Source organism: Lonchura striata, chromosome 26 (genome assembly GCF_046129695.1).
Source record: "Lonchura striata isolate bLonStr1 chromosome 26, bLonStr1.mat, whole genome shotgun sequence".
Lineage (NCBI taxonomy): Eukaryota > Metazoa > Chordata > Aves > Passeriformes > Estrildidae > Lonchura > Lonchura striata.
This window is the reverse complement of record NC_134628.1, coordinates 5,900,625-5,925,508: the sequence shown is the minus strand read 5'-3', so window position 1 is coordinate 5,925,508 and position 24,884 is coordinate 5,900,625. Positions and strand designations below refer to the sequence as shown.

The following is a 24,884-nucleotide window of genomic DNA, read 5'->3' as shown; positions in this document are numbered from 1 at the left end:
AGAGCCCAGCCAGGGCTGCACCCAAATGACCCAGAATGGTCCCAAAATGCATGAGCGCTCCCGGGGCTCTCCCTGGGATCAGTTCTGCTCCATTGGCACCTTGGAGTTCATTGTCCCATTCCAGCTCCAGCCCATCAGTCCCATCCTGCTTGTTTTTCTCTCTCCAGCCCACGCTGTTTGTGCTCCTGGGCTGAGGTTTGGATCATTTGTCCTTGGTGCCCAGCTGGAGCAGGAATTGTTTTGTCTCCCTGCTCTGTGCACAGAGCTCAGCATCCCATAATGTGAAACCCAGACCCAGCCACTAAAGCAGCACAGAATATGAAAAATAGAAAAGCTAAAACCTGAGGCACTACCAATCCCCAAACCCTGCTGTCCCCATCCCAAACTCTCTGTCCCCATCCCAAACCCTGCTGTCCCCATCCCCAAACCCTCCTGGCCTTCAGGAGCATCTGGATGGAGTTTCAGCACCTCGCCAGGAGCATGTCCTTGCTGTCCTGACCATCCCCAAGCTCCTGGAGGCTGGTGGGAGTTATCTTCTGCTGAGGACTAAAGCAGGCAGCAATTAATCGCCCCTTTGTTGAGAAATAGCTGAAAGCCGCAGCCCCAGGCTGGAGTCGGAGCTGCCCGCGGTCCCGGGGGTCCCTGGGGGACGCAGATGCCAGGCGGAGGAGCCGGGTGTCTCGGCCGCAGATGGGAGGGGAGCGGGGAAGCCGAGGAGACAACCGGAGACAACCACAAGGGTAACCTGACCCCGGGGACGCCAGCGGGAGGCTGGGCTGGGATGGAGAAGCCGCTTCCCCCTCCTGAGCCCCTTGCAGGGCTCTGTGAGAGGGTGCTGGCACAAAGCTGGCTGTCCCCTCTGCAGTGCGACAAGGCAGCACAGCTCCGTGTCAGCGAGCCCGAGGCTCAGGGGTGGGGGATTTGGAGTCTAGTGGGATCATTCACATAGGGCACTTGTGGTGCCCTCTGTGCACACCTTCAGCGGGGACCTAGAGCGCCCTGGTGGGTGGGTGACAGCAGTGGTGGCTGCTCCAGCCTCTTCTTCGGAGAAGCAGCACCCACCACTGCCAGCCCTCGCCCTGTGAGCCTCCCCCAAGCTGCTTTCAGGGCCCCTTCCCCACCCTCCCTGCCCAGGGGTGGTTGTTCATCATGCTTGTGAACCCATCGCAGTGGATCCAGCCCAGCTCCCTCCTCTCCAGCAGTGGAGCCAGCCCTTGTCCGTGTCCCAGCTCCCCAGAGAACGCTCCAGGCAGTGACCCACACTGCAGGACAGCAGATCTGCAGGGGGACAGGGGACAGGCTGTGCCACCCCAAGTGACACGGAGCCCCAGGCTGCAGCAGCACCACCACAGCCAGCCACCTCTGCTCCCAGCAGGGACCGTGCCAGGCTCACCAGAGAGGGACAAGAGGCCACGTCCTTGTCTGCACAGGTGGCACTGCTGAGGCCACACCTCCACTCCTGGATCCATTCTGGGCCCCTCATGATGACAAGGACCTGGAGGAGCTGGAGCATGTCCAGGGCAGGGAATGGAGCTGGGAAGGGGCTGGAGCCCCAGGAGAGGCTGAGGGAGCTGGGAAGGGGCTGGAGAATCCCTGAGGGAGCTGGGAAGGGGCTCAGCCTGGAGAAAAGGAGGCTCAGGGGGACCTTGTGGCTCTGCACAGCTCCTGCCAGGAGGGGACAGCCGGGGGGTCGGGCTCTGCTCCAGGGAATGACTTCAACTTGTGTCCAACGAGGTTCAGGTCGGATATTATGGAAGTTTCTTCACTGAAAGAGTGATCAAGCCCTGGCACAGCTGCCCGGGGCAGTGGTGAAGTCACCACCCCTGGAAGGGCTCAAAAACTGAGTAGACATGGCACAGGTGATATGGCTTAGTGGCTGTAGTGGGACTCAGTTGAAGGTTGGCTTGGTGAGCTCGGAGGTCTTTCCCAGCCTTAATGATTCTGTGATTCTTCTGGAGCTGGCAAACGTCAGCCAGGTCCTGGATCTGCTTCCTCTGCAGCTGAACCCTGGCATCTGGCAGCCCTGCTCCAGGCTGCAGCTGGGGGGGAGAGACAGGCCCAGCCCGAGGCTCAGGGATGTGTATTCTGCTCATTGCTCACAAATACTAATGGCCCAGAGTTATTAATATTGCCACTGTAGTCATATCTGGGTAATTACTGCCATTAACCACCAGCAGAACTATTGAGTTCCCCTAATCAGTGCATTATAATAATTGGGACCAAGTGTTTTATAGATCCAGACGTTAATTCCTTCCTAGCACCTCTCCCTTCCCTGGAGCTGCTCCTCCCTGCCCAGCTCTCCCAGCCTGAGGCTGCTCCCTGTGTCCAGGGGCTGGGGCACCCAGGTGAGCCCAGGATGACCCATGCCTTGGAATGTGCCATGCTCCATCCAGTGGGAAATCATGGCTGCAGGAATTTTGGGTGTCCAGGATGTGGAGATGGAGGTGGGATCCCAAGCAGGTCTTGCAGGACAGGAGCTGGGTCCATGCCCTGCATGTGTGACCCATCAGCACCTCCAAGAGAGGAGCTGGTCCATGCCCTGCAGTTACCTGCAGTGCCCTGTGCTGCCCCTGCCCTCCTCACCATACAAATCTTCATGAAGACCCTCATGGGGAAAACCATCACCCTCGAGGCTGTACCTTCTGATTCTACAGAAAATGTAGATCCAGGATGAGGAGGGCATCCCTCGGAATCAGCAGCGGCTGATCTTTGCTGGGAAGCAGCTGGAGGATGGATGCACATTGTCCAACTACAACATTAAACAAGAATCCACCCTTCACCTGGGGCTGAGACTTCATGGTGGTGCTATGAAGAAGAAGGAGAAGGAGAAGGAGAAGGAGAAGGAGAAGGAGAAGGAGAAGGAGAAGGAGAAGGAGAAGGAGAAGGAGAAGGAGGAAGGTTAAGTTTGCAGTGCTCAATTACTACAAGGTGGATGAGAACAGCAAGATCAGCCGCCTGCACCAGGAGTGTCACTCAGAGGAGTGTGGGGCTGGAGTCTCATGGCCAGCCACTTTGACAGACACTGCTGTGGCACTGCAGATGTGGCCCAGCAGCACCTCCAGGACTGGGTCCTTGCCCTGCAGGTGTGGCCCAGCAGCACCTCCAGGACAGGAGCTGGGGCCTTGCCCTGCAGCACCTCCCAGGTGCCTGGAGGCAGCAGGATGGACGGAACACTTTGGCTGTTCCTTCTGCTGGGACAGAAATCTGCTGCGGGGGGAGTTAATTGCACAGTCTGCTATTTACACCCGGCTCCTCTTGCTCTGGAAAGCTCTTCCCTGCTGCAGCCATCTGGGCCTTGGAGCCTGGAGCTGGTGGCTGTTTGGAGGTGACTCAATGGCTTGAAGGAGAGGAGCATCTTCTCCTCCAGCTCCTGGAGCAGGGCTGGGAGCTGCCTCCACATCCCGCTGCGTCACCAGGGGCCCCACTCCTTGCCAGCCCTGCTTTCCCTGGGCACCAGCACGCCCTGGGTCTCCCCAGGTGATGCCCAGAGCAGGCAGAGCCCGGCTGGCTCCAAAACCCGCGTCTGCCCCGGCCCTCCGGGCCACAGGCTGGGCACAAAGTGGGTCCCACGCGGAGCCCTGGCAGGGAGGGCTGAGGATGGGAGGCAGAGCAGGTCTGCAGCACCCCCAGGACAAGTCAGCCCCTGTCTGCAGCAGCAGATCTGTGAGTGCTTTGTGACGGGGAAAGCACAACCATGTGTCGTTTAGAGCTGGCCTGAAAACAAGAATCCCTGGAAATTCTAATAAATAAAGAAAAGGGAGGGGGGAATTTTCAGGGTGGCGGTTACACCAAAGGTTTGGCTGTGCCCAAGCCAATGCATTTCCTTCCAACCACAGCCATTTCACAGAAATCTTTTTTGATGTTTAGCAAAATAAAATTAAGGGAAACTTTGAAACAAAGTCATTTGGACGAGGGAAAAAAAAAATCAAAACATTTCAATCTGAATAGGCTGAAATGAAATGTTTTGATCTTTTGGGGTTTTTTCCCTCCAAACAAACCATTCAGCATAATCAACATATTCATCCAGAACCTTTTGGTGTTGTCAAATCTGAATTTTTGTTTTTACATATTAAAAAAAAAAAAATAAAAAACCCACCAAGCCCTCCCAGCTCTAGCCAGCCTGGCTGGTTAGAGTTCCTTGCAGGCAGAGATGTGTCCTCAGTGGGAGCTCCTTGGTGGCTTTGGAGGGATCCTCCTGGGTGGCTGTGAGCCCTGAGGGGAGAAATTCCTCCCTGTGGAGCCACGCTGGAGCCCAGCCCTCACCCTCCTGCCCAGCCCACAGTGGGACCCGGTGGCCAAGGGACGGTGCTGTCACAGGCGGGACGTGGCCTCGCCACCCTGGGAGGGATGAACCAGGTGAGAGCTGCTCCCCTGGGCCCCGGCAGGTGAGAGAGCAGAGCGATGCAATCAATAGTGCTAATTGCAAAGGCAATGTCTAGCAGAAATAAGATGGTTATTCTGCATCACTGGGCACTCTTACAATCAAATTGTCCACAGACAATTAGCTGAGCAGGAGAAATAGGAATTAGGTTTCTAATTGTGCTGCTGGTGAAAGGCATTTCGGAGCACTCGGAGGAGTGGAGGAGGGAGAGGTTTGCGTCTGTGCCGGGCTGCAGAGCTGCCATCCCTGCTGTCATTCCCAGAGGGATAACCGAGCCAGGGAACGGGGGCTGCAGCTGGCAACTACAGACGGCTTCTTGGGAGCCTTTGGCCAATGCTTCTTTTCCATGGCTGGGTTATTTCTCCTTCTCCTTCTGCCACCCGCACCACCGAGCACGCAGCGAGGGCTCCACCGCTGGCACCGTGCTCCTGCACTGCCCCGGGCATCCCCCGGTGTTACAGCGCGCTCGGGCCGTGCTTTTCCCCATTCCAGGGACCCCTGTGACTCTGATCAGACCAGCCTGGTCCCCTCCTTCCTGCCCTGACGGGGCTGGCAGAGACCCAAGGAGCCCTCCCTGTCCAGAGCCTGGATAAGGCATGTGTGGCAAGCACATTTCTCTCCCTCTCAGGATTTTCATAGAGGTGCACAGAGAGAAATGAAAGAAAAAACAATTTCTATTTCTGCTCCTTGTTTTTCCCATGTGGAATGTGTTTGGAGAATTGTTTACCTGGAGTGAGTGCTTGGATGGATTCTGGTGAGGATTGTTTGAGCCTGATGGCCAATCCAATCCACCTGGGGCTGGGCTCTGGTGAGAGGGTCACAAGTGTGTTGGAGTTAGAGAAAGTAGTATGTAGTTTTAGCATCCTCCTTTTATATAGTATATTAATGTATTTTAGTTATAATAAAGAAATCATTCAGCCTTCTGAATTTTGTCAGACATCGCCATTTCTTCCCACTGGGTTCACCTGCATTTACAATAGCCATGACCCTTCCTGTTCGCCCTCTTTCCCCCTCTCTTTCCCCCCAGATCTCACAGACTAAAGAGCTGGACAACCACATCGGGGCGAGAGCCTCTTTTGAATCTTTGCCCATCTCCTGATGTTCCTCCCCTCAAGGCCTCGTATCTTTGGGCTAGCCTGGTAATTTGGGTCTGAGAGAGGGAGAAGCATCACCCCGGCTCAGGACAGCCCCATCCATCACCCGCCCACCTGCGGGACCACCCGCACCCTCCAGCGCAGGTGCCAAGGGCCGGGGCAGGAGCCCGGCTGCGTCCCCAGCTGCCCGCGCCGTGGCTCTGGCAGGCTGGGGAAGCGGGGGAGGCAGCGCTGCGAGGCTGAGCTTGTCACAGCGCTGCGAGGCTGAGCTTGTCACAGCGCTGCTGTGACTCACGCGGGTGGGTGTCTGCGCTCCGGGAGTCTCCTGCTGCCGCAGCTCCCGGGCTGCACCCTGAGGACAACGGGAAACCTCTGCTGCCTGCGCTGGTGGGGAGCACCCGCGGCATCCCGGCTGCCCGTGGGGTCTGGCTGGTGGGGAGGGGTGGTTTTGGACCTCAGGCATCCTCACACCCACCCCATGAAGGGTTGCCCTCCAGCATTCTCACCCGAAGTCTGGCTGCAGTGTCCCAGCAGAGCAGAACCCTCCATGGGGTGTCACATCTGCATCAGCACTGGTGGCAGCAGCCTGTCCTTGGGCAGCAACAACTGTCCCTGGGCTGGGGGAAAGACTTTTGGAAGACATCAGTGAAGACATCAAGATCTGAGAGCGCTTCCCCTTCCTTCCGTGTCTCAGCGTACATCCCTCACCCCACTGCTGGCCACCACGGAGGGGACACAAAGGGATTGGTGGAGGGGTTTTGCCCCTCTGCTTTCCTATGCCCCCAAGGCCTGTGAGAGGCTCAGAGCACCCCAACCCTGCCAGGGGAGCAGGGCTGGCTGTGACCTCAGGGAGTCATCCCACCTTCTCTCCCGACCCCACTGATGCTTTGGGATGCAGCCTGCTCATGGGCAGTGTCCCACTGAGCCGCCAGCATTCCTTCCCTTCCAGCGGCCAAGGCAGGAGCCATGGAGGGGTTTTGGACCCAGATCAGTCACCTGCAGGCAGAGGTGAGACATGCCAGTCCCTCCTGCCTCACCACTGGACAGCCCAGGTGAAGATCCACAGCAACGAGCCCCTGGCAGCCAGGATTAGTGCTCAGGGCATCTCCTGCTGCTCGTGCCCCTCTGAGCACAGCGGGCCCCACTGCAGCCTGGAGCTGCACGCTTCCATCTGAGCCACCAAACCACGGGAAAAATGGAACTAAAGTCACCTCAGAGAGCGTGAGGCGCTGGTCAGCACATTCACACCATCCGCAGGAGTGGGCACGGTGGTTTCTCCTGTTGGAGGCAGGATTGTGTCCTCCAGGAGCAGCCATGGACACGCTGGAGTCCCACCATGGCTGGAGGGGCCATGGGCAGCAGGGCTCCCTGCCTGTGACAGCAGAGATGGGGACAAGCTCCTGTGCCAAAAGGATCGGCCCCAGGTGATGCTGCTGCTGTGGGAGCACAGCCAAACACAGCCCCACACGTTTATTCTCAATCACACACACACATGTATAGATATAAAGATGCATACATACATATATATATATATATACATACATATATATATATATATATATATATATATATCCCCTTTGCCTTTGAGTCACCAGTATTGAGACCTTCCCTGCCAAGAGTCTTCTGAGAAATATCCTCCTCCCCCTCCCCGTTCCTCCTTCCCTCTTTCTCTCTGTAGCATTCGGGCTAATTTTATCTTCTGTCTTTCATCTGCCTGTGTATCTACCACTCCTGACAAAAAAGAGATTTTCACAGATTTTGCTAGTGCTCACCAGCTCTAAAAGCTTTCATCTCCCTCCGATGACGAGTGCGTGTCATCTGCTTGCTCCAAATTACAGCAGAGGCCTTCACACTCAATCGGAGCATTTTCTGCCTAATTTCCCAGGCTGCAAGAGCAAGTGTGGGCTGGAGGTTCGCCTGGCACGATCCTCAGAGCCCCCCCGGCCCTGGCTGGCAGGGCTGGCCCCGGGGAAGCCCGGAGCTCAGCCCGCCCTGCCTGCAGCTGTGCATGTCCCCACGCAGACACGCAGCAGTGCTGTCCCAGCAGAACAGCCCCCAGCCCGGGCACGGATGGCTGAGCAGGCGGCACAGAGCCCGGGGCTCTGCCCAGCCAAGCCAGGCTGTAAGAGCAGCTCTGAGAGCCCCTCGGCACCAAACCCACCGTGGCAGGGGCTGGTGCAAGACCAGGAGGCAGCCACAGCCTTTCTGTGGGATGCCCAGGCTGGCTGCAGCTCAGGTGAGGATTTAGCTCAGGGAAGGTTTTAGCTCAGGTGAGGATTTGGCTCAGGTGAGGGTTTAGCTCAGGTGAGGGTTTGGCTCAGGTGAGGATTTAGTTCAGGTGAGGGTTTGGCTCAGGTGAGGATTTGGCTCAGGTGAGGATTTGGCTCAGGTGAGGGTTTAGCTCAGGTGAGGATTTAGCTCAGGTGAGGATTTAGCTCAAGGTGAGGGCTTAGCTCAGGTGAAGGTTTAGCTCAGATGAGGGTTTAGCTCAGGTGAAGGTTTAGCTCAGATGAGGGTTTAGCTCAGGTGAGGGTTTGGTTCAGGTGAGGGTTTGGCTCAGGTGAGAGTTTAGCTCAGGTGAGGATTTGGCTCAGGTGAGGATTTGGCTCAGATGAGGATTTGGCTCAGGTGAGGGCTTAGCTCAGGTGAGGGCTTAGCTCAGGTGAAGGTTTAGCTCAGATGAGGGTTTAGCTCAGGTGAGGATTTAGCTCAGGTGAGGGTTTGGTTCAGGTGAGGGTTTAGCTCAGGTGAAGGTTTAGCTCAGATGAGGGTTTAGCTCAGGTGAGGATTTGGCTCAGGTGAGGATTTAGCTCAGGTGAGGATTTGGCTCAGGTGAGGGTTTAGCTCCCTGCCACCACCACCACGGTGGTCCCCAGGCTGCTGATGCTCTCTCTGGGTGCTTTGCTGCCATATCTCAGCCTGGCTGCTGGCAGGGGGACAGCTGTGGTGCCACACCAGGAACAAATGTCACACTCAGCCCGGGTGGGCTGTCCTTGGGACACAGCCCCCTGCACCCCTGAGCACCTGAGTGGAGGCAAAATGTGTCCCTTGGAAACAGTGCTGTATTTAAACAAGGCAAAAAAGACAGCACAGGCACCATGGAATAGAAATCCAGAATGGCCTGGGCTGGAAGAGACCGTAAAGATCATCTTGTTCCACCCCTGCCATGGCAGGGACCCCTCCCACTGTCCCAGGTGCTCCAAGCCCTGTCCAGCCTGGCCTTGGGCCCTTCCAGGGATCCAGGGGCAGCCACAACTGCTCTGGGCACCCTGTGCCAGGGCCTCCCCACCCTCTGAGTAAAAAATTTCTTCCCAATACTCAGTCTAAGCTTCTCTCTTTCAGTTTGTCACCATTGCCCCTTGTCCTGTCACTCCAGGCCCTTGTAAACCGACTCTCTCCATCTTTCTTGTTGGTCCCTTCAGGCACTGCAAGGCCACAATTAGGTCTTGACAAAGTTTTCTCTTCTCCAGGCTGAACAATCCCAGCTGTGCCAGCCTCTCCTCCCAGCAGAGCTGCTCCATCCCTTTGATCCCCCTGGAGCCTCCTCTGGGCTCTCTGCAGCAGCTCCAGCTCCTCCTGTGCAGGGACACAGGGGCAGCTCTGAGAGGGGCAGAGGGGCAGAATCCCCCCTTGGCTGCTGCCCACGCTGGGGGATCAGCCCAGCCCAGGGGCTCTGGGTCCCAGCACACGGCCAGGGCAGGGCCAGTCCTCACCCCCAGCAGCCCAAGGGATGCTCCAGCTCCTCATCCTCAGCCTGGACTGATCCCAGGGCTTGGGCTTAGGTGACATTGCCAGAGATCTCCAGCCAGGGACAGCCCAGCCTCCTGGGCACCCTGAGCACCCTGAGGACCCTGAGTGTGCTGAGCACGTTGCTCACACTGCCCACGCTGCCCACCCTGAGCACCCTGAGCACCCTACCCACATTGCCCACCCTGAGCACCCTGAGCACCCTACCCACATTGCCCACCCTGAGCACCCTGAACACCCTGAGCCTACTGAGCACCCTGAGCACCCTGCCCACCCTGACCATACTGAGCACCCTGAGCACCCTAAGCACCCTGCTCACCCTGAGCATGCTGAGCATGCTGAACATGTTGCTCACCCTGCCCACCATTCCCACCCTTAGCACCCTGCCCATCCCCTGCGATTCCCACCCAGCACCCTGCCCCAGGGCAGAGGTGCTCTGCCCCATCCCTGCAGGAATTGCAGTGCCACCCCCTTCCAGAGCACACCCCCGAGGCTGCTGAGGGCACACACCTGGCGCAGACCCTTACCTGGGACCCCTCCCACAATGGCAGGGGGCTGAAGGCAGCCTGCAGCTCCTCCCTCGGCTCCCTGACAGGCAGAGCATGAGCTGAGATGCAATGAGGAGCAGACGGCATGATTAGCTCTGCTCAAAAAGGTCAAAACACTTATCAGACATGAACGGCAAAGCTAAAAATACACTCGGCACCTCCCTGGCAATTCTCTCCCATAAGTGACAGCCGTGGCTGGGTGGGAAAGGGGGTGTGGGATGTGAGCAGGGCTGTGCACGTCTGGATGGGAGCCCGGATCTGCAAAGGGGGATCTTCCCATTTCCATCACCACTCTGCTCAGGGAAGGGCTGTGACACCACCGGAGATGCTCTGAGGGTGACTGGGATGGCTGGGATAGGGCAGGAGGGGTCTGATGCTGCAGCCTGGAAAGCCAGGCTGAAATCCAGGGTGCAGGAGGTGCGAGGGAAACTACCCCAGAGCTGAAACAGCAGGGGCCGGAGGAGAGAGGGAGGGACAAGGAGGCAACAGGATGACACAGGTGGGGAGCTGGAGACACAAAACATGGTCCCTTAGCAAAGAGCCAGGGTGATTGTCCTTCTGGCCCCACTGTTCTGGCTCCAGGGACCTTCAGAGCAGCCAGTGCAGGGGTGCAGGCACAGGACTGTCCCTGATCCTCCTGGTGACACCCAGCCAGTGCAGGCACAGGACTGTCCCTCATCCTCCTGGTGACACCCAGCCAGTGCAGGCACAGGACTGTCCCTCATCCTCCTGGTGACACCCAGCCCGTGCAGGCACAGGACACTGTCCCTCATCCTCCTGGTGACCTCAGGTGCACCCCATGGCTGTGCCTGGCAGGAAGCACACAGCACACGCTCCCCAGACACCACAGTCCCACCAAGGGGATCACAGAATCATCAAGGATGGAAAAGCCCACCAAGATCATCAAGTCCAACCTTCAGCCAAATGCCCCCATGCCCCAAACCACATCACAAAGTGCCACATCTCCTCCAGAACTACAGGTGATCCCATCCCCTCCTGGGGACAAAGCTCCTGGAGAAGAAGTGACTTTCACCACTGGGACCTCCTCACCTCCCTTGGCACAGCAGCAGCTGCCCACACCCCCTGGATGTGTGTCCTGGTGCTTTCCATGTTGCAGCAAATCCATCAGCTCCCCCCTGACACCTGCCCTGCCTCAAAGCCGTGCTGGGAAGGAATTTCTCAGCGATGCTGCAGTGCTCCTGGGTTTTTATTTGAGACAGGAGCATGGTTTGCTCCTGCTGTGCCTCTGAGCACAGCTCCTTCCAGCCCAGCTCCTCCCTCAGCCCAGCACTACGGCTGGGAAGAGCTCCAGAAACAAAAGGCTCCTCTGTGACCCTGGAACACCTCGGCTCCCCGGGACAGCAAAGGCTGTGCAAACCCTGGCCTCACAGCAACATTCAGTGCTGCCTCTGGCATTTCATATTTGAGGGGGTTTTATGAGGCCAGGCTGGGGCTGGGAGCAGCCTGGGACAGCGGCAGGTGTCCCTGCCCGTGGCAGAGGTGGAATGGGATGAGCTGTGAGAGCCCTGCCAAGCCAAACCCTCCCGGGGCCGAGGAGGAGGTGTGGGCTGAGGGCAGAGGCTGCCATGCTGCTCCCTGGGGCTGTGGTGGCAGCCCCAGCCCCGAGGCCAAACCCCCACAGCAATTCCTGCGCTGGAGCTGCTTCGGGTGGGACCGAGGGATGGGGAACTGGCACTTCCCAGCCAGCATTTCCCAGCCCTGCCTGTGGGAATGCACAGGGTGGGAGAGCTCCGGGACACTGCTGGGACACTGGTGTGACACTGGTGGGACACTGCTGTGACACTGGTGTGACACTGGTGTGACACCAGGGATAGGGACCAGTGAGGGAGAGTTGTAGGACACTGGTGTGACACCAGGAAGAAGGATCCACTTTGGGACACTGGTGTGATACCAGTGTGACACCAAGGACAGGGACCCAGCTGGGAAAGCTGTGGGACACTGGCGTGACACTGGTGTGACACTGGTGTGACTCCAGGGACAGGGACCAGTGTGGGAGAGCTGTGGGACACTGCTGTGACACCAGGGACAAGGACCCACTGTGGGACACTGGTCTGACACCAGAGACCTAGTCTGGGGGAGCTCTGGGTCTGGTGTGACACCAGGGACAAGGACCCACTGTAGGACACTGGTGTGACACTGGTGTGACACCAAGGACAAGGATCCACTGTGTGACACTGGTGTGACACCAGGGACAGGGACCAGTGTGGAAAAGCTGTAGTACACTGATGTGACACCAGGGACAAGGATCCACTTTGGGACACTGGTGTGATACCAGTGTGACACCAAGGACAGGGACCCAGCTGGGAAAGCTGTGGGACACTGGCGTGACACTGGTGTGACACTGGTGTGACTCCAGGGACAGGGACCAGTGTGGGAGAGCTGTGGGACACTGCTGTGACACCAGGGACGAGGACCCACTGTGGGACACTGGTGTGACACCAGAGACCTAGTCTGGGGGAGCTCTGGGTCTGGTGTGACACCAGGGACAAGGACCCACTGTGGGACACTGGTGTGACACCAGGGACAGGGACCAGTGTGGGAGAGCTGTGGGACACTGCTGTGACACTGGTGTGACACTGGTGTGACACTTGTGTGACTCCAGGGACAGGGACCAGTGTGGGAGAGCTGTGGGACACTGCTGTGACACTGGTGTGACACCAGGGACTGGGACCCAGTGCAGGAGAGCTGTGTGACACTGATGTGACACCAGGGACAAGGACCCACTGTGTGACACTGGTGTGACACCAAGGACAGGGACCCAGCTGGGAAAGCTGTGGGACACTGGTGTGACACTGGTGTGACACTGGTGTGAGCCCAGGGACAGGGACCCAGCTGGCATGTGAGCAGCTTCCCTGCTGCACGGGGCTGCACCGGCGCAGTCCGAGGTGACAATGAGGAGAAATGCCGCTGCCAATTTGCGGCAGGGCTCCTGAACGCTGTCACTGCCAATCGCCGTCACCACGGCGCCTGCGAGGCCGCACCTGGGCGATGGGGAAGAGCACCTGGGCTCCCTCTTGCCTCATTAGGAGCCGTCCCCGTCATCACCGCGGCACTCGGCCGCTCCTGCCCCGTGCTGGCCCCGCAGCAGCCAGGGCTGCCCCTGCAGGGATGATGCAGGGATGATGCAGGGATGATGCAGGATGATGCAGGGATGCAGAGCTCAGTGCTCTGGGTTCTTGAGCCCCCACGGGATTTCCTGCCCTGAGCAGGTGTCCGGGTCTGTCCCCAGGAGCTCTCTCTGTCCTGGGCTGCAGCACAGTGAAATGGGCCAGCTGCGCATCCTGCCCTGCCCTGCTGCACCCTGGATCTCACAGCTCATCCCGTCCCACCTCCTGCTGTGGGCAGGAACACCTTCCACTGTCCCAGTGCAGCATTCCAGCCCGGATGTGTCCCTGGAGGTGGTGCAGCTGCCTCCACACCCCACTGAGCTGAGGCCACCTGGTGTCCCCGTGTCCCTGCCACGGTGTCCTGTCCCCCTGCAGCCATCACTGCTCCCAGCTCCATCCAGAGGTGCCATCTCCCAGGGGCTGGGGATTTTGCCCACATGGGGGCTGGAGAAGGCACTGTCCAGGGAGCAGAAGCCAGTCCCCAAGCCCTGCTGTCCCCAGGGGCTGGTTCCTTTGTCCTTGTGCCCTGAATAGATCCTGTCCCCCGTGCACCCCCTCCTTCCTGTGCCCAGGTTTTTCAGGGGACAGAAGAACCCTCTGTGCCACCCCCCTGCTCGTCTCCAGGGAGAAGAGCAGGAGGGAAGAGGTACTTACTGCTTCACCTCTGCTTTACCCTTCCTTTAGGCAAGGGCTTTTAATTTCCTTTCAGGGCCAGAGCAACAAGCACTAAATGATGTCAGATCCCTCCGTGCAAAGCTGGAGGATCCCCAGCCCCTGGCTAAGCCCTGCTTGAGCGACAGCCCGGTACCTGCAGGTCAGAGACCTCCCCGGTGCTGCTGACAGCTCTGCTAAAAGCTCTTTGTTCCTCAGCCCCCGAGGCCCTGCTGAGTGGCGAGCGGCAGGAGAGCATCCGCGGAGCCACGAGCACGGGCTCCTGGCGCAGGATGCGCTCCGGGCTGCTCTCCCTGCTCCCCGGAGCAGCCGGGGCCAGGGCCAGCACCTCGGCTCGCCCTGCCTGCCTGGAGGGAGGTGGGCTCACGCACAAGCCCGGTCCCAGGGGAGCGATGCTTTCCGTGGCTGTACCTCCAGAGGGGACAGGGGACGGGGCTGCCACCCCTCGCTGCCACCCCTCGCTGCCCTCGGCTCCTCTCGGCTCTCCCATCAGCTCCGTGCCAGACCTGTTGATTCCACAGGGATGCGAGCTCCAGTTTGCTCTCCACACCCATCCCCATGGAAAAGCCACTGGGGAGCAGATGTGATCAGCCACCGAGCCAGGGCTCCTTTGGTGGGCGCCTACACCTTTAAATCAGGGAGAAAAAAAAATAAAATAAATCCTTCGCCTAGAGGGCAGTGGAACAATTTTGACTTTAAAAAGAGAGCGAGACAGAGAGAGCGAAGTGAGCGTTAACAACTCCTGATCCAGTCCCTGGGCATTCATTAATGTTTCATGGCGCTTTCAATTATTGCCTCCTCTGCCACTGCCGTCATCTGTCTCTTCAAATCGACGGTATAATAACCACTCAAGCAGAAATCCACTCTGCTGTCTGCCCGCCACTCCCCTCCCAGCCTCCGCAGCTCCCTCTCTCCCAGCTTTTCATCTGAGGCTCGCACAGCTCTCGCTGGAAATGCCTGTGCCCCTTCCCCTGCCTGGGGACAGCGCTCAGGGGATGGGCATGAGCAGGACCCTCCTGATGGGGGTCAGAACCCCACACCGAGGGGTCCTGCTGGTTTGGGGCCGTGCTCTGGGGTGCAGGGTGGTCTGACACCCCAGCCTCTGAGCCCTCTGCGTGCACCCTTAACCCTCACCCCCACGCACATCCAGCCAGCAGCGCCCAGGCCCCTGTTCCTGCTCAGGAGGCAGTGCCAGCACCGTGTGTCCCACACCCCCACCCACACCCCACACCCCACACCCCACACCCCACACCCCCAGCCCTCTGCCCCCACCGCCCACCCACCCTGGGCAGGCTCTCTGCCCCACAGCCCCGGGCTCATCGCCACCATTCCGGGCCCAAATCCCTCCCTCCCTGCCCTGCGCTGCCACCGGAGCTCTTCCAGCACACGGGACAGCCTCGGGGCAAGTGTGGTGTCCAACAGCTCCGGGTGTCCAACAATTGCAGGGTCTCCAACAGCTCCTGGTGTCCAACAGCTCCAGGTGTCCAACAGCTCTGGGGTGTCCAACAATTCCAGGGTGTCCAACAGCTCCAGGTGTCCAACAGCTCTGGGGTGTCCAACAGCTCTGGGGTGTCCAACAGCTCCAGGTGTCCAACAGCTCCAGGTGTCCAACAGCTCTGGGGTGTCCAACAATTCCAGGGTGTCCAACAGCTCTGGGGTGTCCATCCCCCAGAGGGGCAGGGATGGGGCAGTGCAGGAGGAGGTTGGAAACTCCAAAGCAAAGTCTGTCCCTGCACTTCCCTGCAGTCTTTCCCTGGCTCAGGCAGGAGAGGCCTCAGAGGGTGCAGAGGGGTGAGAAGCAGCTGGAGCACCCACATTTCACCTGCCCAGCACGGGAACCAGAGCTCAGCTCAGCCTTTTTGTGCCTGGATGGAGTCACAGAATCCCAGAATGGTTTGGGTTCAGAGGGACCTTAAAGATCATCTCATCTCAACCTCTCTGCCATGGCAGGGACAGCTCCCACTGTCCCAGGCTGCTCCAAGCCCTGACACTTCCAGGGATCCAGAGGCAGCCACAGCTGCTCTGGACACCCTGTGCCAGGGCCTCCCACCCTGCCAGGGAAGAATTCCTTCTCAAAATCCAGACCAAATGTACTGTCTGTCAGTGTAAAGCTATCCTCACTTCTCTCACACCTGCCAGCACCAGGGCTGCAAACCTCACACAAGCCAAACAAATCTGGTGTTTGTCTTGGCCTGTCCTTGGTCCTCACAAACTCCTGAGGTGTCCCTGCACTCAGCACCTCAGGGTGGAGGAGCCAGAGCTTTCCACGCAGGACAAGGATCCCTGCAGGACCAGAAAGTGAGCTCACAGCTGCTCTGCCCAGCATCCCCCAGCCTGTCCAGACACATCTTGGCTATGTGGGATGGGAGGAAGAGCTCGTGCTTTCCACCACAGACTGTGATGGACCCAAACCTCCCCAGCTGGAAGTCAGTGCTCCTGCTCAGGCAGACAAAAGCATTTTGCTCAGCTGAAGTCACGTCCTTCAATCCCACCCCAGCATTCACACCTCATGGACTCTGCACTTTTAAAACATTATTTTCTCAGCGTGGAAATAGTGTCAAAATGTCCGAATTTCCAGTGGGACATTCCCTATGTAACTGTCCTCCCGGGCTGGGATTTATTGCTGACAGCTGAATCCCCCACATCTTGCTGCTATTACCAGAAACCTCCTCTTGGACACCCAGCTGGGCTGTCTGAGGCTGCTCAGAGGGACCAGGATCCCCTGGAGATCTGCTGGCAGACGGGCACACAGGGCGTGGGCAGTGTGAGGACACAGCAGGGCTCCACACTGGTTTTGGCATCTCAGTGGCCAGGCTGTGCTGCCAGGATGCCATTCCTCCCGGGACAGGAGTGCCCAGCCAGCTCCCAGCCCCCTCACTGGGCTCCTGCACTCCCAGCTGCTCCCAGCAGCTCCAGCTCTGCCTGCTGTGGGAATTCTGGAAGCACAGAGCTTCTCTCCAGCTCTGGCTGCTCCTCCCTTCCTCCTCCTTACCCCACCAGGCTGGTTTTCCTTGGGAATCTTGCTTCTCCCTTTCCTGGAACTCTCCTGGCTGGAGCGGGGGCAGTGGCTGGACTCGGTGCGAGGTGCTGGGATGCTCAGGAATGCCCCAGCAGCAGCTTTGCTCTCTCCTTTCTTTCCCTGGCTCTTGTAAAGGCATTTCAGAGCCCTTCTGATGGGAGCCAGATGTGCTGCAGATGTTTGTGCCTCACAGGGCACTGCCCTGCCTCCTGCACACCCTGAAGGACTCACGGGTGTTTTGGTGGCAGCAGCCACAGCCCCCGCTCATGGGGTTGTCATCATCCCCTCCTACACCCTGAGCGTGCCCGGGCTCCGTCCAGCCTGGCCTTGGGCAGTGCCAGGGATCCAGGGGCAGCCACAGCTGCTCTGGGCACCTGTACCAGGGCTGCCCACCCTCACAGGGAACAATTCCTGCCCAATATTCCATCTAAATCTACTCTTCATCATCTTAAAGACCATTTCCTCTTGTCCTGGTCCTCCAACCTTTCTCCTCAGTCCCTCTGCAGCTCTCCTGGAGCCCCTCCAGGCCCTGCAGGGGCTCTGAGCTCTCCCTGGAGCTTCTCCTCTCCAGGGAGCACCCCCAGCCCTCCCAGCCCTGTGATTACTCAGTGGCCTCCTCTGGAGGTATCCCCACAGGTCTGTGTCTCTTGGCAGAGTCCTTCCCCCAGCAAGGCTGTCAGGGACCATCCCTGCAGGTCCAGGTGGGTGCTGAGCCTCCCTGTGTTTCTCCACACGCTCCCATCACCAGTGGCATCCCCCAGAACCAGAGCAAGCCCAAATTCTCTTTGGTGTCCCCCTGCAATGCCCAGCCCATTCCATGGAGCAATCACCACCCACGCCGTGCTCCATCCCTCACCCAGCCCTCCCTCCATCCCCACTCACCTGCCCACCAGGTGTGCATCACCCAGCGTCACCCCAGCATCACCCAGCATCACCCAGCATCACCCCAGCATCACCCCAGCATCACCCAGCATCACCCAGCATCACCCAGCATCACCCCAGCATCACCCAGTGTCACCCCAGCATCACCCAGCATCACCCAGTGTCACCCCAGCATCACCCAGCATCACCCAGCATCACCCAGCATCACCCCAGCTACACCCAGCATCACCCAGCATCACCCCAGCATCATCCAGAATCACCCCAGCATCACCCAGCATCACCCCAGCTACACCCAGCATCACCCAGCATCACCCAGCATCACCCCAGCTACACCCAGCATCACCCAACATCACCCAGCATCACCCAGCATCACCCCAGCATCACCCAGCATCACCCAGCATCACCCAGCATCACCCCAGCTACACCCAGCATCACCCAGCATCACCCAGCATCACCCCAGCATCACCCAGCATCACCCCAGCATCACCCCAGCATCACCCAGCATCACCCAGCATCACCCAACATCACCCCAGCATCACCCCAGCATCACCCAGCATCACCCCAGAATCACCCCAGTATCACCCCAGCATCACCCCAGCATCACCCAGCATCACCCCAGCATCACCCCAGCATCACCCAGCTCACCCCAGCATCACCCCAGCATCACCCAGCATCACCCAGCATCACCCCAGCTACACCCAGCATCACCCCAGCATCACCCAGCATCACCCAGCATCACCCAGCATCACCCCAGCATCACCCAGCATCACCCAGCATCACCCAACATCACCCCAGCATCACCCAGCATCACCCAGCATCACCCCAGCATCACCCAGTGTCACCCCAGCATCACCCAGCATCACCCAGTGTCACCCCAGCATCACCCAGCATCACCCAGCATCACCCAGCATCACCCCAGCTACACCCAGCATCACCCAGCATCACCCCAGCATCATCCAGCATCACCCCAGCATCACCCAGCATCACCCCAGCTACACCCAGCATCACCCAGCATCACCCAGCATCACCCCAGCTACACCCAGCATCACCCAGCATCACCCAGCATCACCCCAGCATCACCCAACATCACCCAGCATCACCCAGCATCACCCCAGCATCACCCAGCATCACCCAGCATCACCCCAGCTACACCCAGCATCACCCAGCATCACCCAGCATCACCCCAGCATCACCCAGCATCACCCCAGCATCACCCCAGCATCACCCAGCATCACCCAGCATCACCCAACATCACCCCAGCATCACCCCAGCATCACCCAGCATCACCCCAGAATCACCCCAGTATCACCCCAGCATCACCCCAGCATCACCCAGCATCACCCCAGCATCACCCAGCATCACCCGGCATCACCCAGCATCACCCAGCATCACCCAGCATCACCCAGCATCTCCCAGCATCACCCAGCATCACCCCAGCATCATCCAGCATCACCCAGCATCACCCAGCATCACCCAGCATCTCCCAGCATCACCCAGCATCACCCAGCATCATCCAGCATCACCCAGCATCACCCAGCATCACCCAGCATCACCCAGCATCACCCCAGTATCACCCAAGCATCACCCAGCATCACCCCAGCATCATCCAGCATCACCCCAGCATCACCCAGCATCACCCCAGCATCATCCAGCATCACCCCAGCATCACCCAGCATCACCCCAGCATCACCCCAGCACCTCCCTCACTGCTGTCCTGCTCCCCTGGGGGGATCCAGGGCAGTGCAGCCTGCCAGGACCCCCAGCCCCATCCCAGCCCTCCCAGTGCTGCCTGGGATGGGGTGCCCAGCCCTGGGCCCCCTCCCAGTGCAGGGGGCTGAAGAGGGGCAAGAGCAGGGTTTGTGTTCCCGGCACGGTGGGGACTGTGAGGGGGGTGCCAGGGGCTGTGTCCTGGCCAGTGTCACAGCAGGGAGGGCTCAGTGCCCCAGGGCCACACTCAGCACCCAGCCCCAGCCCCACCCGCCTTGCCGGGCTCCCCTTTAGCCTCCCACCCTGGAATGGTGCTGCTGCTGGGTGTGACACCTGAGAGCAGCAGAGGGGACAGGGCCAGCAGCACCAAGCCTCAGAGAACCCCAGCAGAGCTCCTCATCCTCCTCCTCGGAGCTGGCCTGGCACGGCAGGAGCTGCAGCTGCTGCCCAGCCTGGGGGGGAGCCCAGGCTGAGCCCCCAGCACGGGGGGCTGCCGCTGCCTCTCCCCCTCCTCCACTCCCCCCCCACTCACACACTCCCCCTCTTTCTCCTAATCCCCACAAATGCTAAGATATTTAAATGTGGTATTTTCAAATCTAATCAGCGTTCCAAAGCTGTGCTGCCGCCACTCAAATTTAATTTGATCCATTTACCAACTTTGTGGTGCATCTAATCAAAGAGAGGGAACAATTAGGTTAATGTCAGGGGTCACCTCGCAGCTCCTGCTCAGCCACGGGAGGTGTCACAGCGAGGCCAGCCCTGGGGACAAAAGCAGGAGCGTGGGGACTCTGGAGGCAGCTGCAGGCTGTCCTGGGTCTGGCACACCCCAGTGTGACTCGGGGAGCAGCCTGGCCAGGATGATGGGCTGTGCTGCACTTCAGAGCCAGCAGGACATGCACAGCCCGGGCCAGACTCCTGGCCGGGTCCAGCCAGCTCCTGTCCCTGTGTCCCCACGGCTGTCCCGGGCTTGGCCAAGGGCTGCTGCTGCTGCTGCTGCTCTGGCAGCTCAGCGCACAATAATCCCGACAATCCGCGCTCTGATCCGCTCCCACATCCACGTGTGGGCTCTGCATGGGGCTGGGAGAGGCTCAGGGAGAGCAAAAACTCAGCCAGACTCCTTCCTGCCTTGCCCAAATCTGCACATCACGCCTGGGTGAGACCCCGCGGGGTCAGGCTGGTGTTGGGCAAACCAGGCAGAGGGAGAAGGACCTGGCAGGGTCTCAGGGCAGGCAGAGCTGAAAAGTCCTGGACTGTGGGCCAGGATCAGTCCTGATCTCAGGGCTGGAGATCAGGGAGTGACACCAGGGCAGGGCACAGAGCCCCATGGGGCTGGGGACCTTTCTCCTGCCTTACTGGGGGCTATGGCTCTGAAAACAGAACCTCACACAATAAAAGTACAGAATCCCAGAATGGTTTGGGTTGGAAAGGACCTGGAAATTCATCTATTTCCAACCCTGGAAGGTGGAAGAACCATGATGTGTCTGATCTCACACTCTGTCTGTGCTCTTCACTCATGTCAGGAAATCAAGGAGATGACAATGAAGAGAAAGAGTCTTTGGTGTTTTATTTTGCAGCCCCAACAGGAGCAGAGCAAGGAGCCCTCCCTCCCTCCTCTCCAGCCCTGAGCACCCACCGTGCCTTTCCTTGCTCCTGGAGCCTCAGCCCACCCCTCAACCACGGAGATCTCCCCTGGGGGTGTTTGTTGGGCTTCCTTCAGTCGCCCCCAGTCCCCAAGCCCTGAGCTTGCTCCGGAGTCTCTGTGGGGTGGAACTGAGGGGACAGGGTGGGGTCTGATGGAGACTCTGATGGAGGCCAACAGGACCAGCAGCTGCAGCACTCAGGGAGGGGAAAAGCTCCGGGCAGAGAACTTGTTTCTGCTTTGTTTCTGCTTTTAACATCTTCTGTGAAAAACTGAAAGAAGAGGTGACTGCAGCTCCTCCCGAGGGGCAGCTCCTGGGCCAGGGACAGCACCAGGGCACGGCTGGAGCTGGGCCAGGGCAGGGCAGGCTGGAGCTCAGGGAAAGGTTCTTCCCCCAGAGGTGCTGGCACTGCCCAGGCTGCCCAGGGAATGGGCACGGCCCCGAGGCTGCCAGAGCCCCAGGGATGCCCAGGGTGGGGCTGGTGGGGGTTTGGGCAGGGACAGGGGCTGGGCTGGATCATCCTTGGGGGTCCCTTGAGCTCAGGGTGTTCTGTGATTCTCTGATCTCAATGGCAGTTTTGGTGAGAGGTGGCACTGCTGTCCCCTCAGCCCTGCCACGGCCCAGAGGGACCCACACTGAAGGGGAGCAGCTCAAGGGACATCAGAACAGTTTTGGGCACTCCTGGGGTGCAGGGGTCAGCCCAAGGTTTGGTACCCACAGCTCTCACCAACACCAGCCCTTCCCAGCAGACGTGCATCATCCTCCTGCTCTGAGCTGGGGTGGAGGTGTGGGAGCATCAGGTGTTTATCTTGAGATGGACTAAAGTGGAAAATAAGCTCTTTTCCCATGGAATTCCTAAACCAAACTTTAACTTCTGCAGAAGAAAAGCCTCAATCCCTCAAAACCACAAAAAAAAAAAAAAAAAAAAAAAAGAGCAACATAAGAAAAAAGGCTGGGAAAAGCTGGGGCAGAAAATAAACCAAACCTACAGAAAATGGAAATAAAACCCACCCAACTTTTTTTTCTACAATAATACACTTTTTTTCCAGGATTTTTATTTTCCACAGAAGAAATCCTCTGCAATTCCTGGAGCAGCCTCAACACCTTGAGATGTTCATTCCTAGCACCCCTTCCCTAAGCCACAGGCACAAAATTCCCACTTCACTGTTCCCTGCCAAGGAGACACCTTTCCGTCTCCATCATCCCAATCCTCCTTATCACCTTCATCTTCCCTTTCCCTCTCCATCATCCAACCTCCTCTCCATCATCCCCTTCTCTCTCCATCATCTCCTTCCTTTTCCATCATCCATTTCCATCTCCATCATCTTATTTGCTCTCCATCATCCCATTCCCTCTTTATCATCCCTTACTCCATCATCCAACCTCCTCTCCATCATCCCCTTCCCTCTCTCCATCCTCTCCTTCCTTTTCCATCATCCATCTCCATCATCCCATTCCCTCTTTATCACCCCCTTCCCTCTCCATCATCCCCTTCTCTCTCCATCATTACTTTCTCTCTTCATCTTTCCTTTCCCTCTCCATCATCTCCTTCCTTTTCCATCATCCATTTCCATCTCCATCATCTTATTTGCTCTCCATCATCCCATTCCCTCTTTATCACCCCCTTTCCTCTCCATCATCCCCATCTCTCTCCATCATCACATTCCCTCTTTATCATCCCATTCCCTCTCCATCATCCCCTTCCCTCTCCATCATCCCATTCCTTCTTTATCATCCCCTTCCCTCTCCATCATCCCATTCCCTTTTTATCACCCCCTCCCCTCTCCATCATCCCCTTCCTTTTCCATCATCCATCTCCATCATCTCATTCCCTCTCCATCATCCCATTCCTCCTTTATCATCCCATTCCCTCTCCATCATCCCCTTCCCTCTCCATCATCCCATTCCCTCTTCATCTTCCCCTTCCCTCTCCATCATCTCCTTCCTTTTCCATCATCCATCTCCATCATCTCATTCCCTCTCCATCATCCCATTCCTCCTTTATCATCCCATTCCCTCTCCATCATCTCCTTCCTTTTCCATCATCCATCTCCATCATCTCATTCCCTCTCCATCATCCCATTCCTCCTTTATCATCCCTTTCCCTCTCCATCATCCCTTTCCCTCTCCATCACGTCCTTCCTTTTCCATCATCCCTTTCCCTCTCCACCACGCCGTTCCCTCTCCATCCTCCCTTCCTCCCCCTCCTCTCCCCGGGTGTCTCCTCCCGCTCGCAGCCCAGCTCCTCCTCGGGGGAGGAAGGCCGGGAGGTGCCCAGGCCCAGGCCCAGGAATGGGAACAGCAGAAGGACAGCACAGAGGCGAGGAGCAGAGCAGGAGTTTCAAAGCTGCCCCCCTGTTTGCTTGCAAGGAGTTAAGTCTGTGATGTGTTGCGTGAGCTCTGATGAGAAGCTGCCTGACATGCAGAGCTGCAATAATGAAACGTAATACACATTAATAGGACCTCCCTCTGCGTGATTGCTTCTGCTCCACTGGCCCCATTGAAGATTTCACTTTTCTTTCAACAGTCAGAATAACAGAATGTGACATTAAGTCTTTTACATGCAGCAATTTATTTTAAAATATTGGGGCACTCAAAACAGTATCCAGAATGTTAAATAAGATATGCATGAGATGGAAATCAGAGCAGCACCGCAGTGAAGAGGCAGGAGTCAGGCAGAGCTTCTCGCAGGCTAAGCAGCTCCACTTTTTTTCTTAATTGCTGTTTAAGATACAAATAAATGGCCAAGTTGGAGAGAGCTCAGTGGTGCCAAGCATCTGATCCTGAGTTCACAGGTCCATGTGGGGAACCAACAGCCATTGTCCCCACCTGTCCCGAGGTCAGGGGGTGACACAAAACCCCTTCTGCCATCCCAGGCCAGTGACACAGCACCAAACCTGCCACAGGTCGAGAAGGGCTTGGACAAAGCTCTCATGGATGTGGTGGGACCAGAGAATCACAGGATCATGGAGCCATGGAATGGGCTGGGTTGGGAAGGACCTTACAGATCCATCCCACCCCATCCACAGCAGGGACACCTCCCACCGTCCCAGGCTGCTCTAAACCCTGTCCATGCCTTGGACATTTCCAGGGATCCAGGGGCAGCCACAGCTGCTCTGGGAATTCCAGCCCAGCCCCTGCCTACCCTGCCAGGGAACAATTCCCAATTCCCAATCTCCCACCCAGCCCTACCCTCTGGCAGTGGGAGCCATTCCCTGGGTCCTGTCCCTCCATCCTTGTCCCCAGTCCCTCTCCAGCTCTCCTGGAGCCCCTCCAGGCCCTGCAGGGGCTCTGAGCTCTCCCTGGAGCTTTCACCCTGTGTCAGGGACACTCTCACAGGGACAGATTCCTTCCCAATATCCCATCTGACCCTGCCTCTGGCAGTGGGAAGCCATTTCCCCTTGCTCTGTCCTCCCAGGGCCTTGTCCAAAGTATCTCCTTATCCTTCTTGTAGCTCCTTCAGGTACAGGAAGGCTGCAGTTGTGTCATCCTGAGCCCTCCAGGCTGAACAATCCCAGCTGTGCCAGCCTCTCCTCCCAGCAGAGCTGCTCCATCCCTCTGATCCCCCTGGGCTCTCTGTAGCAGCTCCAGCTCCTCCTGTGCAGGGACACAGGGGCAGCTCTGAGAGGGGCAGAGGGGCAGAATCCCCCCTTGGCTGCTGCCCACGCTGGGGGATCAGCCCAGCCCAGGGGGCTTTGGTGACATTTGTGCCTCTGCCTGGGTCAGAGTCCCCCCAGGAGCACGGGTACACAGAGCTGTGCATTTGTATTTCACAGGTCTAGTGCCTTTATCACCAGCTATCTTAATGAGCCCGCAGTCCATCACTGCAATAAACTGCATTACTGGTGAATCTGCTGTGGAAGCTCCTCCTGAGCTAACCCAGGCTCGAGTGCTGGGTTGGTAAAGCTCGGAACTGGTGAATCCGTGACCATGAACCAGGCCAGGCTCAGAGTGTGACCCACACCTCTGGTGCAGCTGGGAGCACCAAGTGCTGGGTTGGCTCCGAGCAGAAATGAAGCCCAGCCACACCCAGCCCCTCTCACCCCAGAGGATCACGCAGCACTGG

At 58.2% G+C, this 24,884-nt stretch overlaps 1 long non-coding RNA gene across 1 annotated transcript; it reads right to left on the bottom strand.

Moving 5' to 3' along the window:
* Positions 1 to 4,109: 4,109 nt before the first annotated feature.
* On the bottom strand, positions 4,110 to 6,816 carry LOC144247534 (uncharacterized). Its single transcript, XR_013341191.1, has 3 exons — positions 6,687 to 6,816; positions 5,982 to 6,092; positions 4,110 to 4,212 (listed from the first exon to the last, which is right to left on the bottom strand). It is a non-coding gene; the product is annotated as an uncharacterized LOC144247534 (long non-coding RNA).
* Positions 6,817 to 24,884: the final 18,068 nt, after the last annotated feature.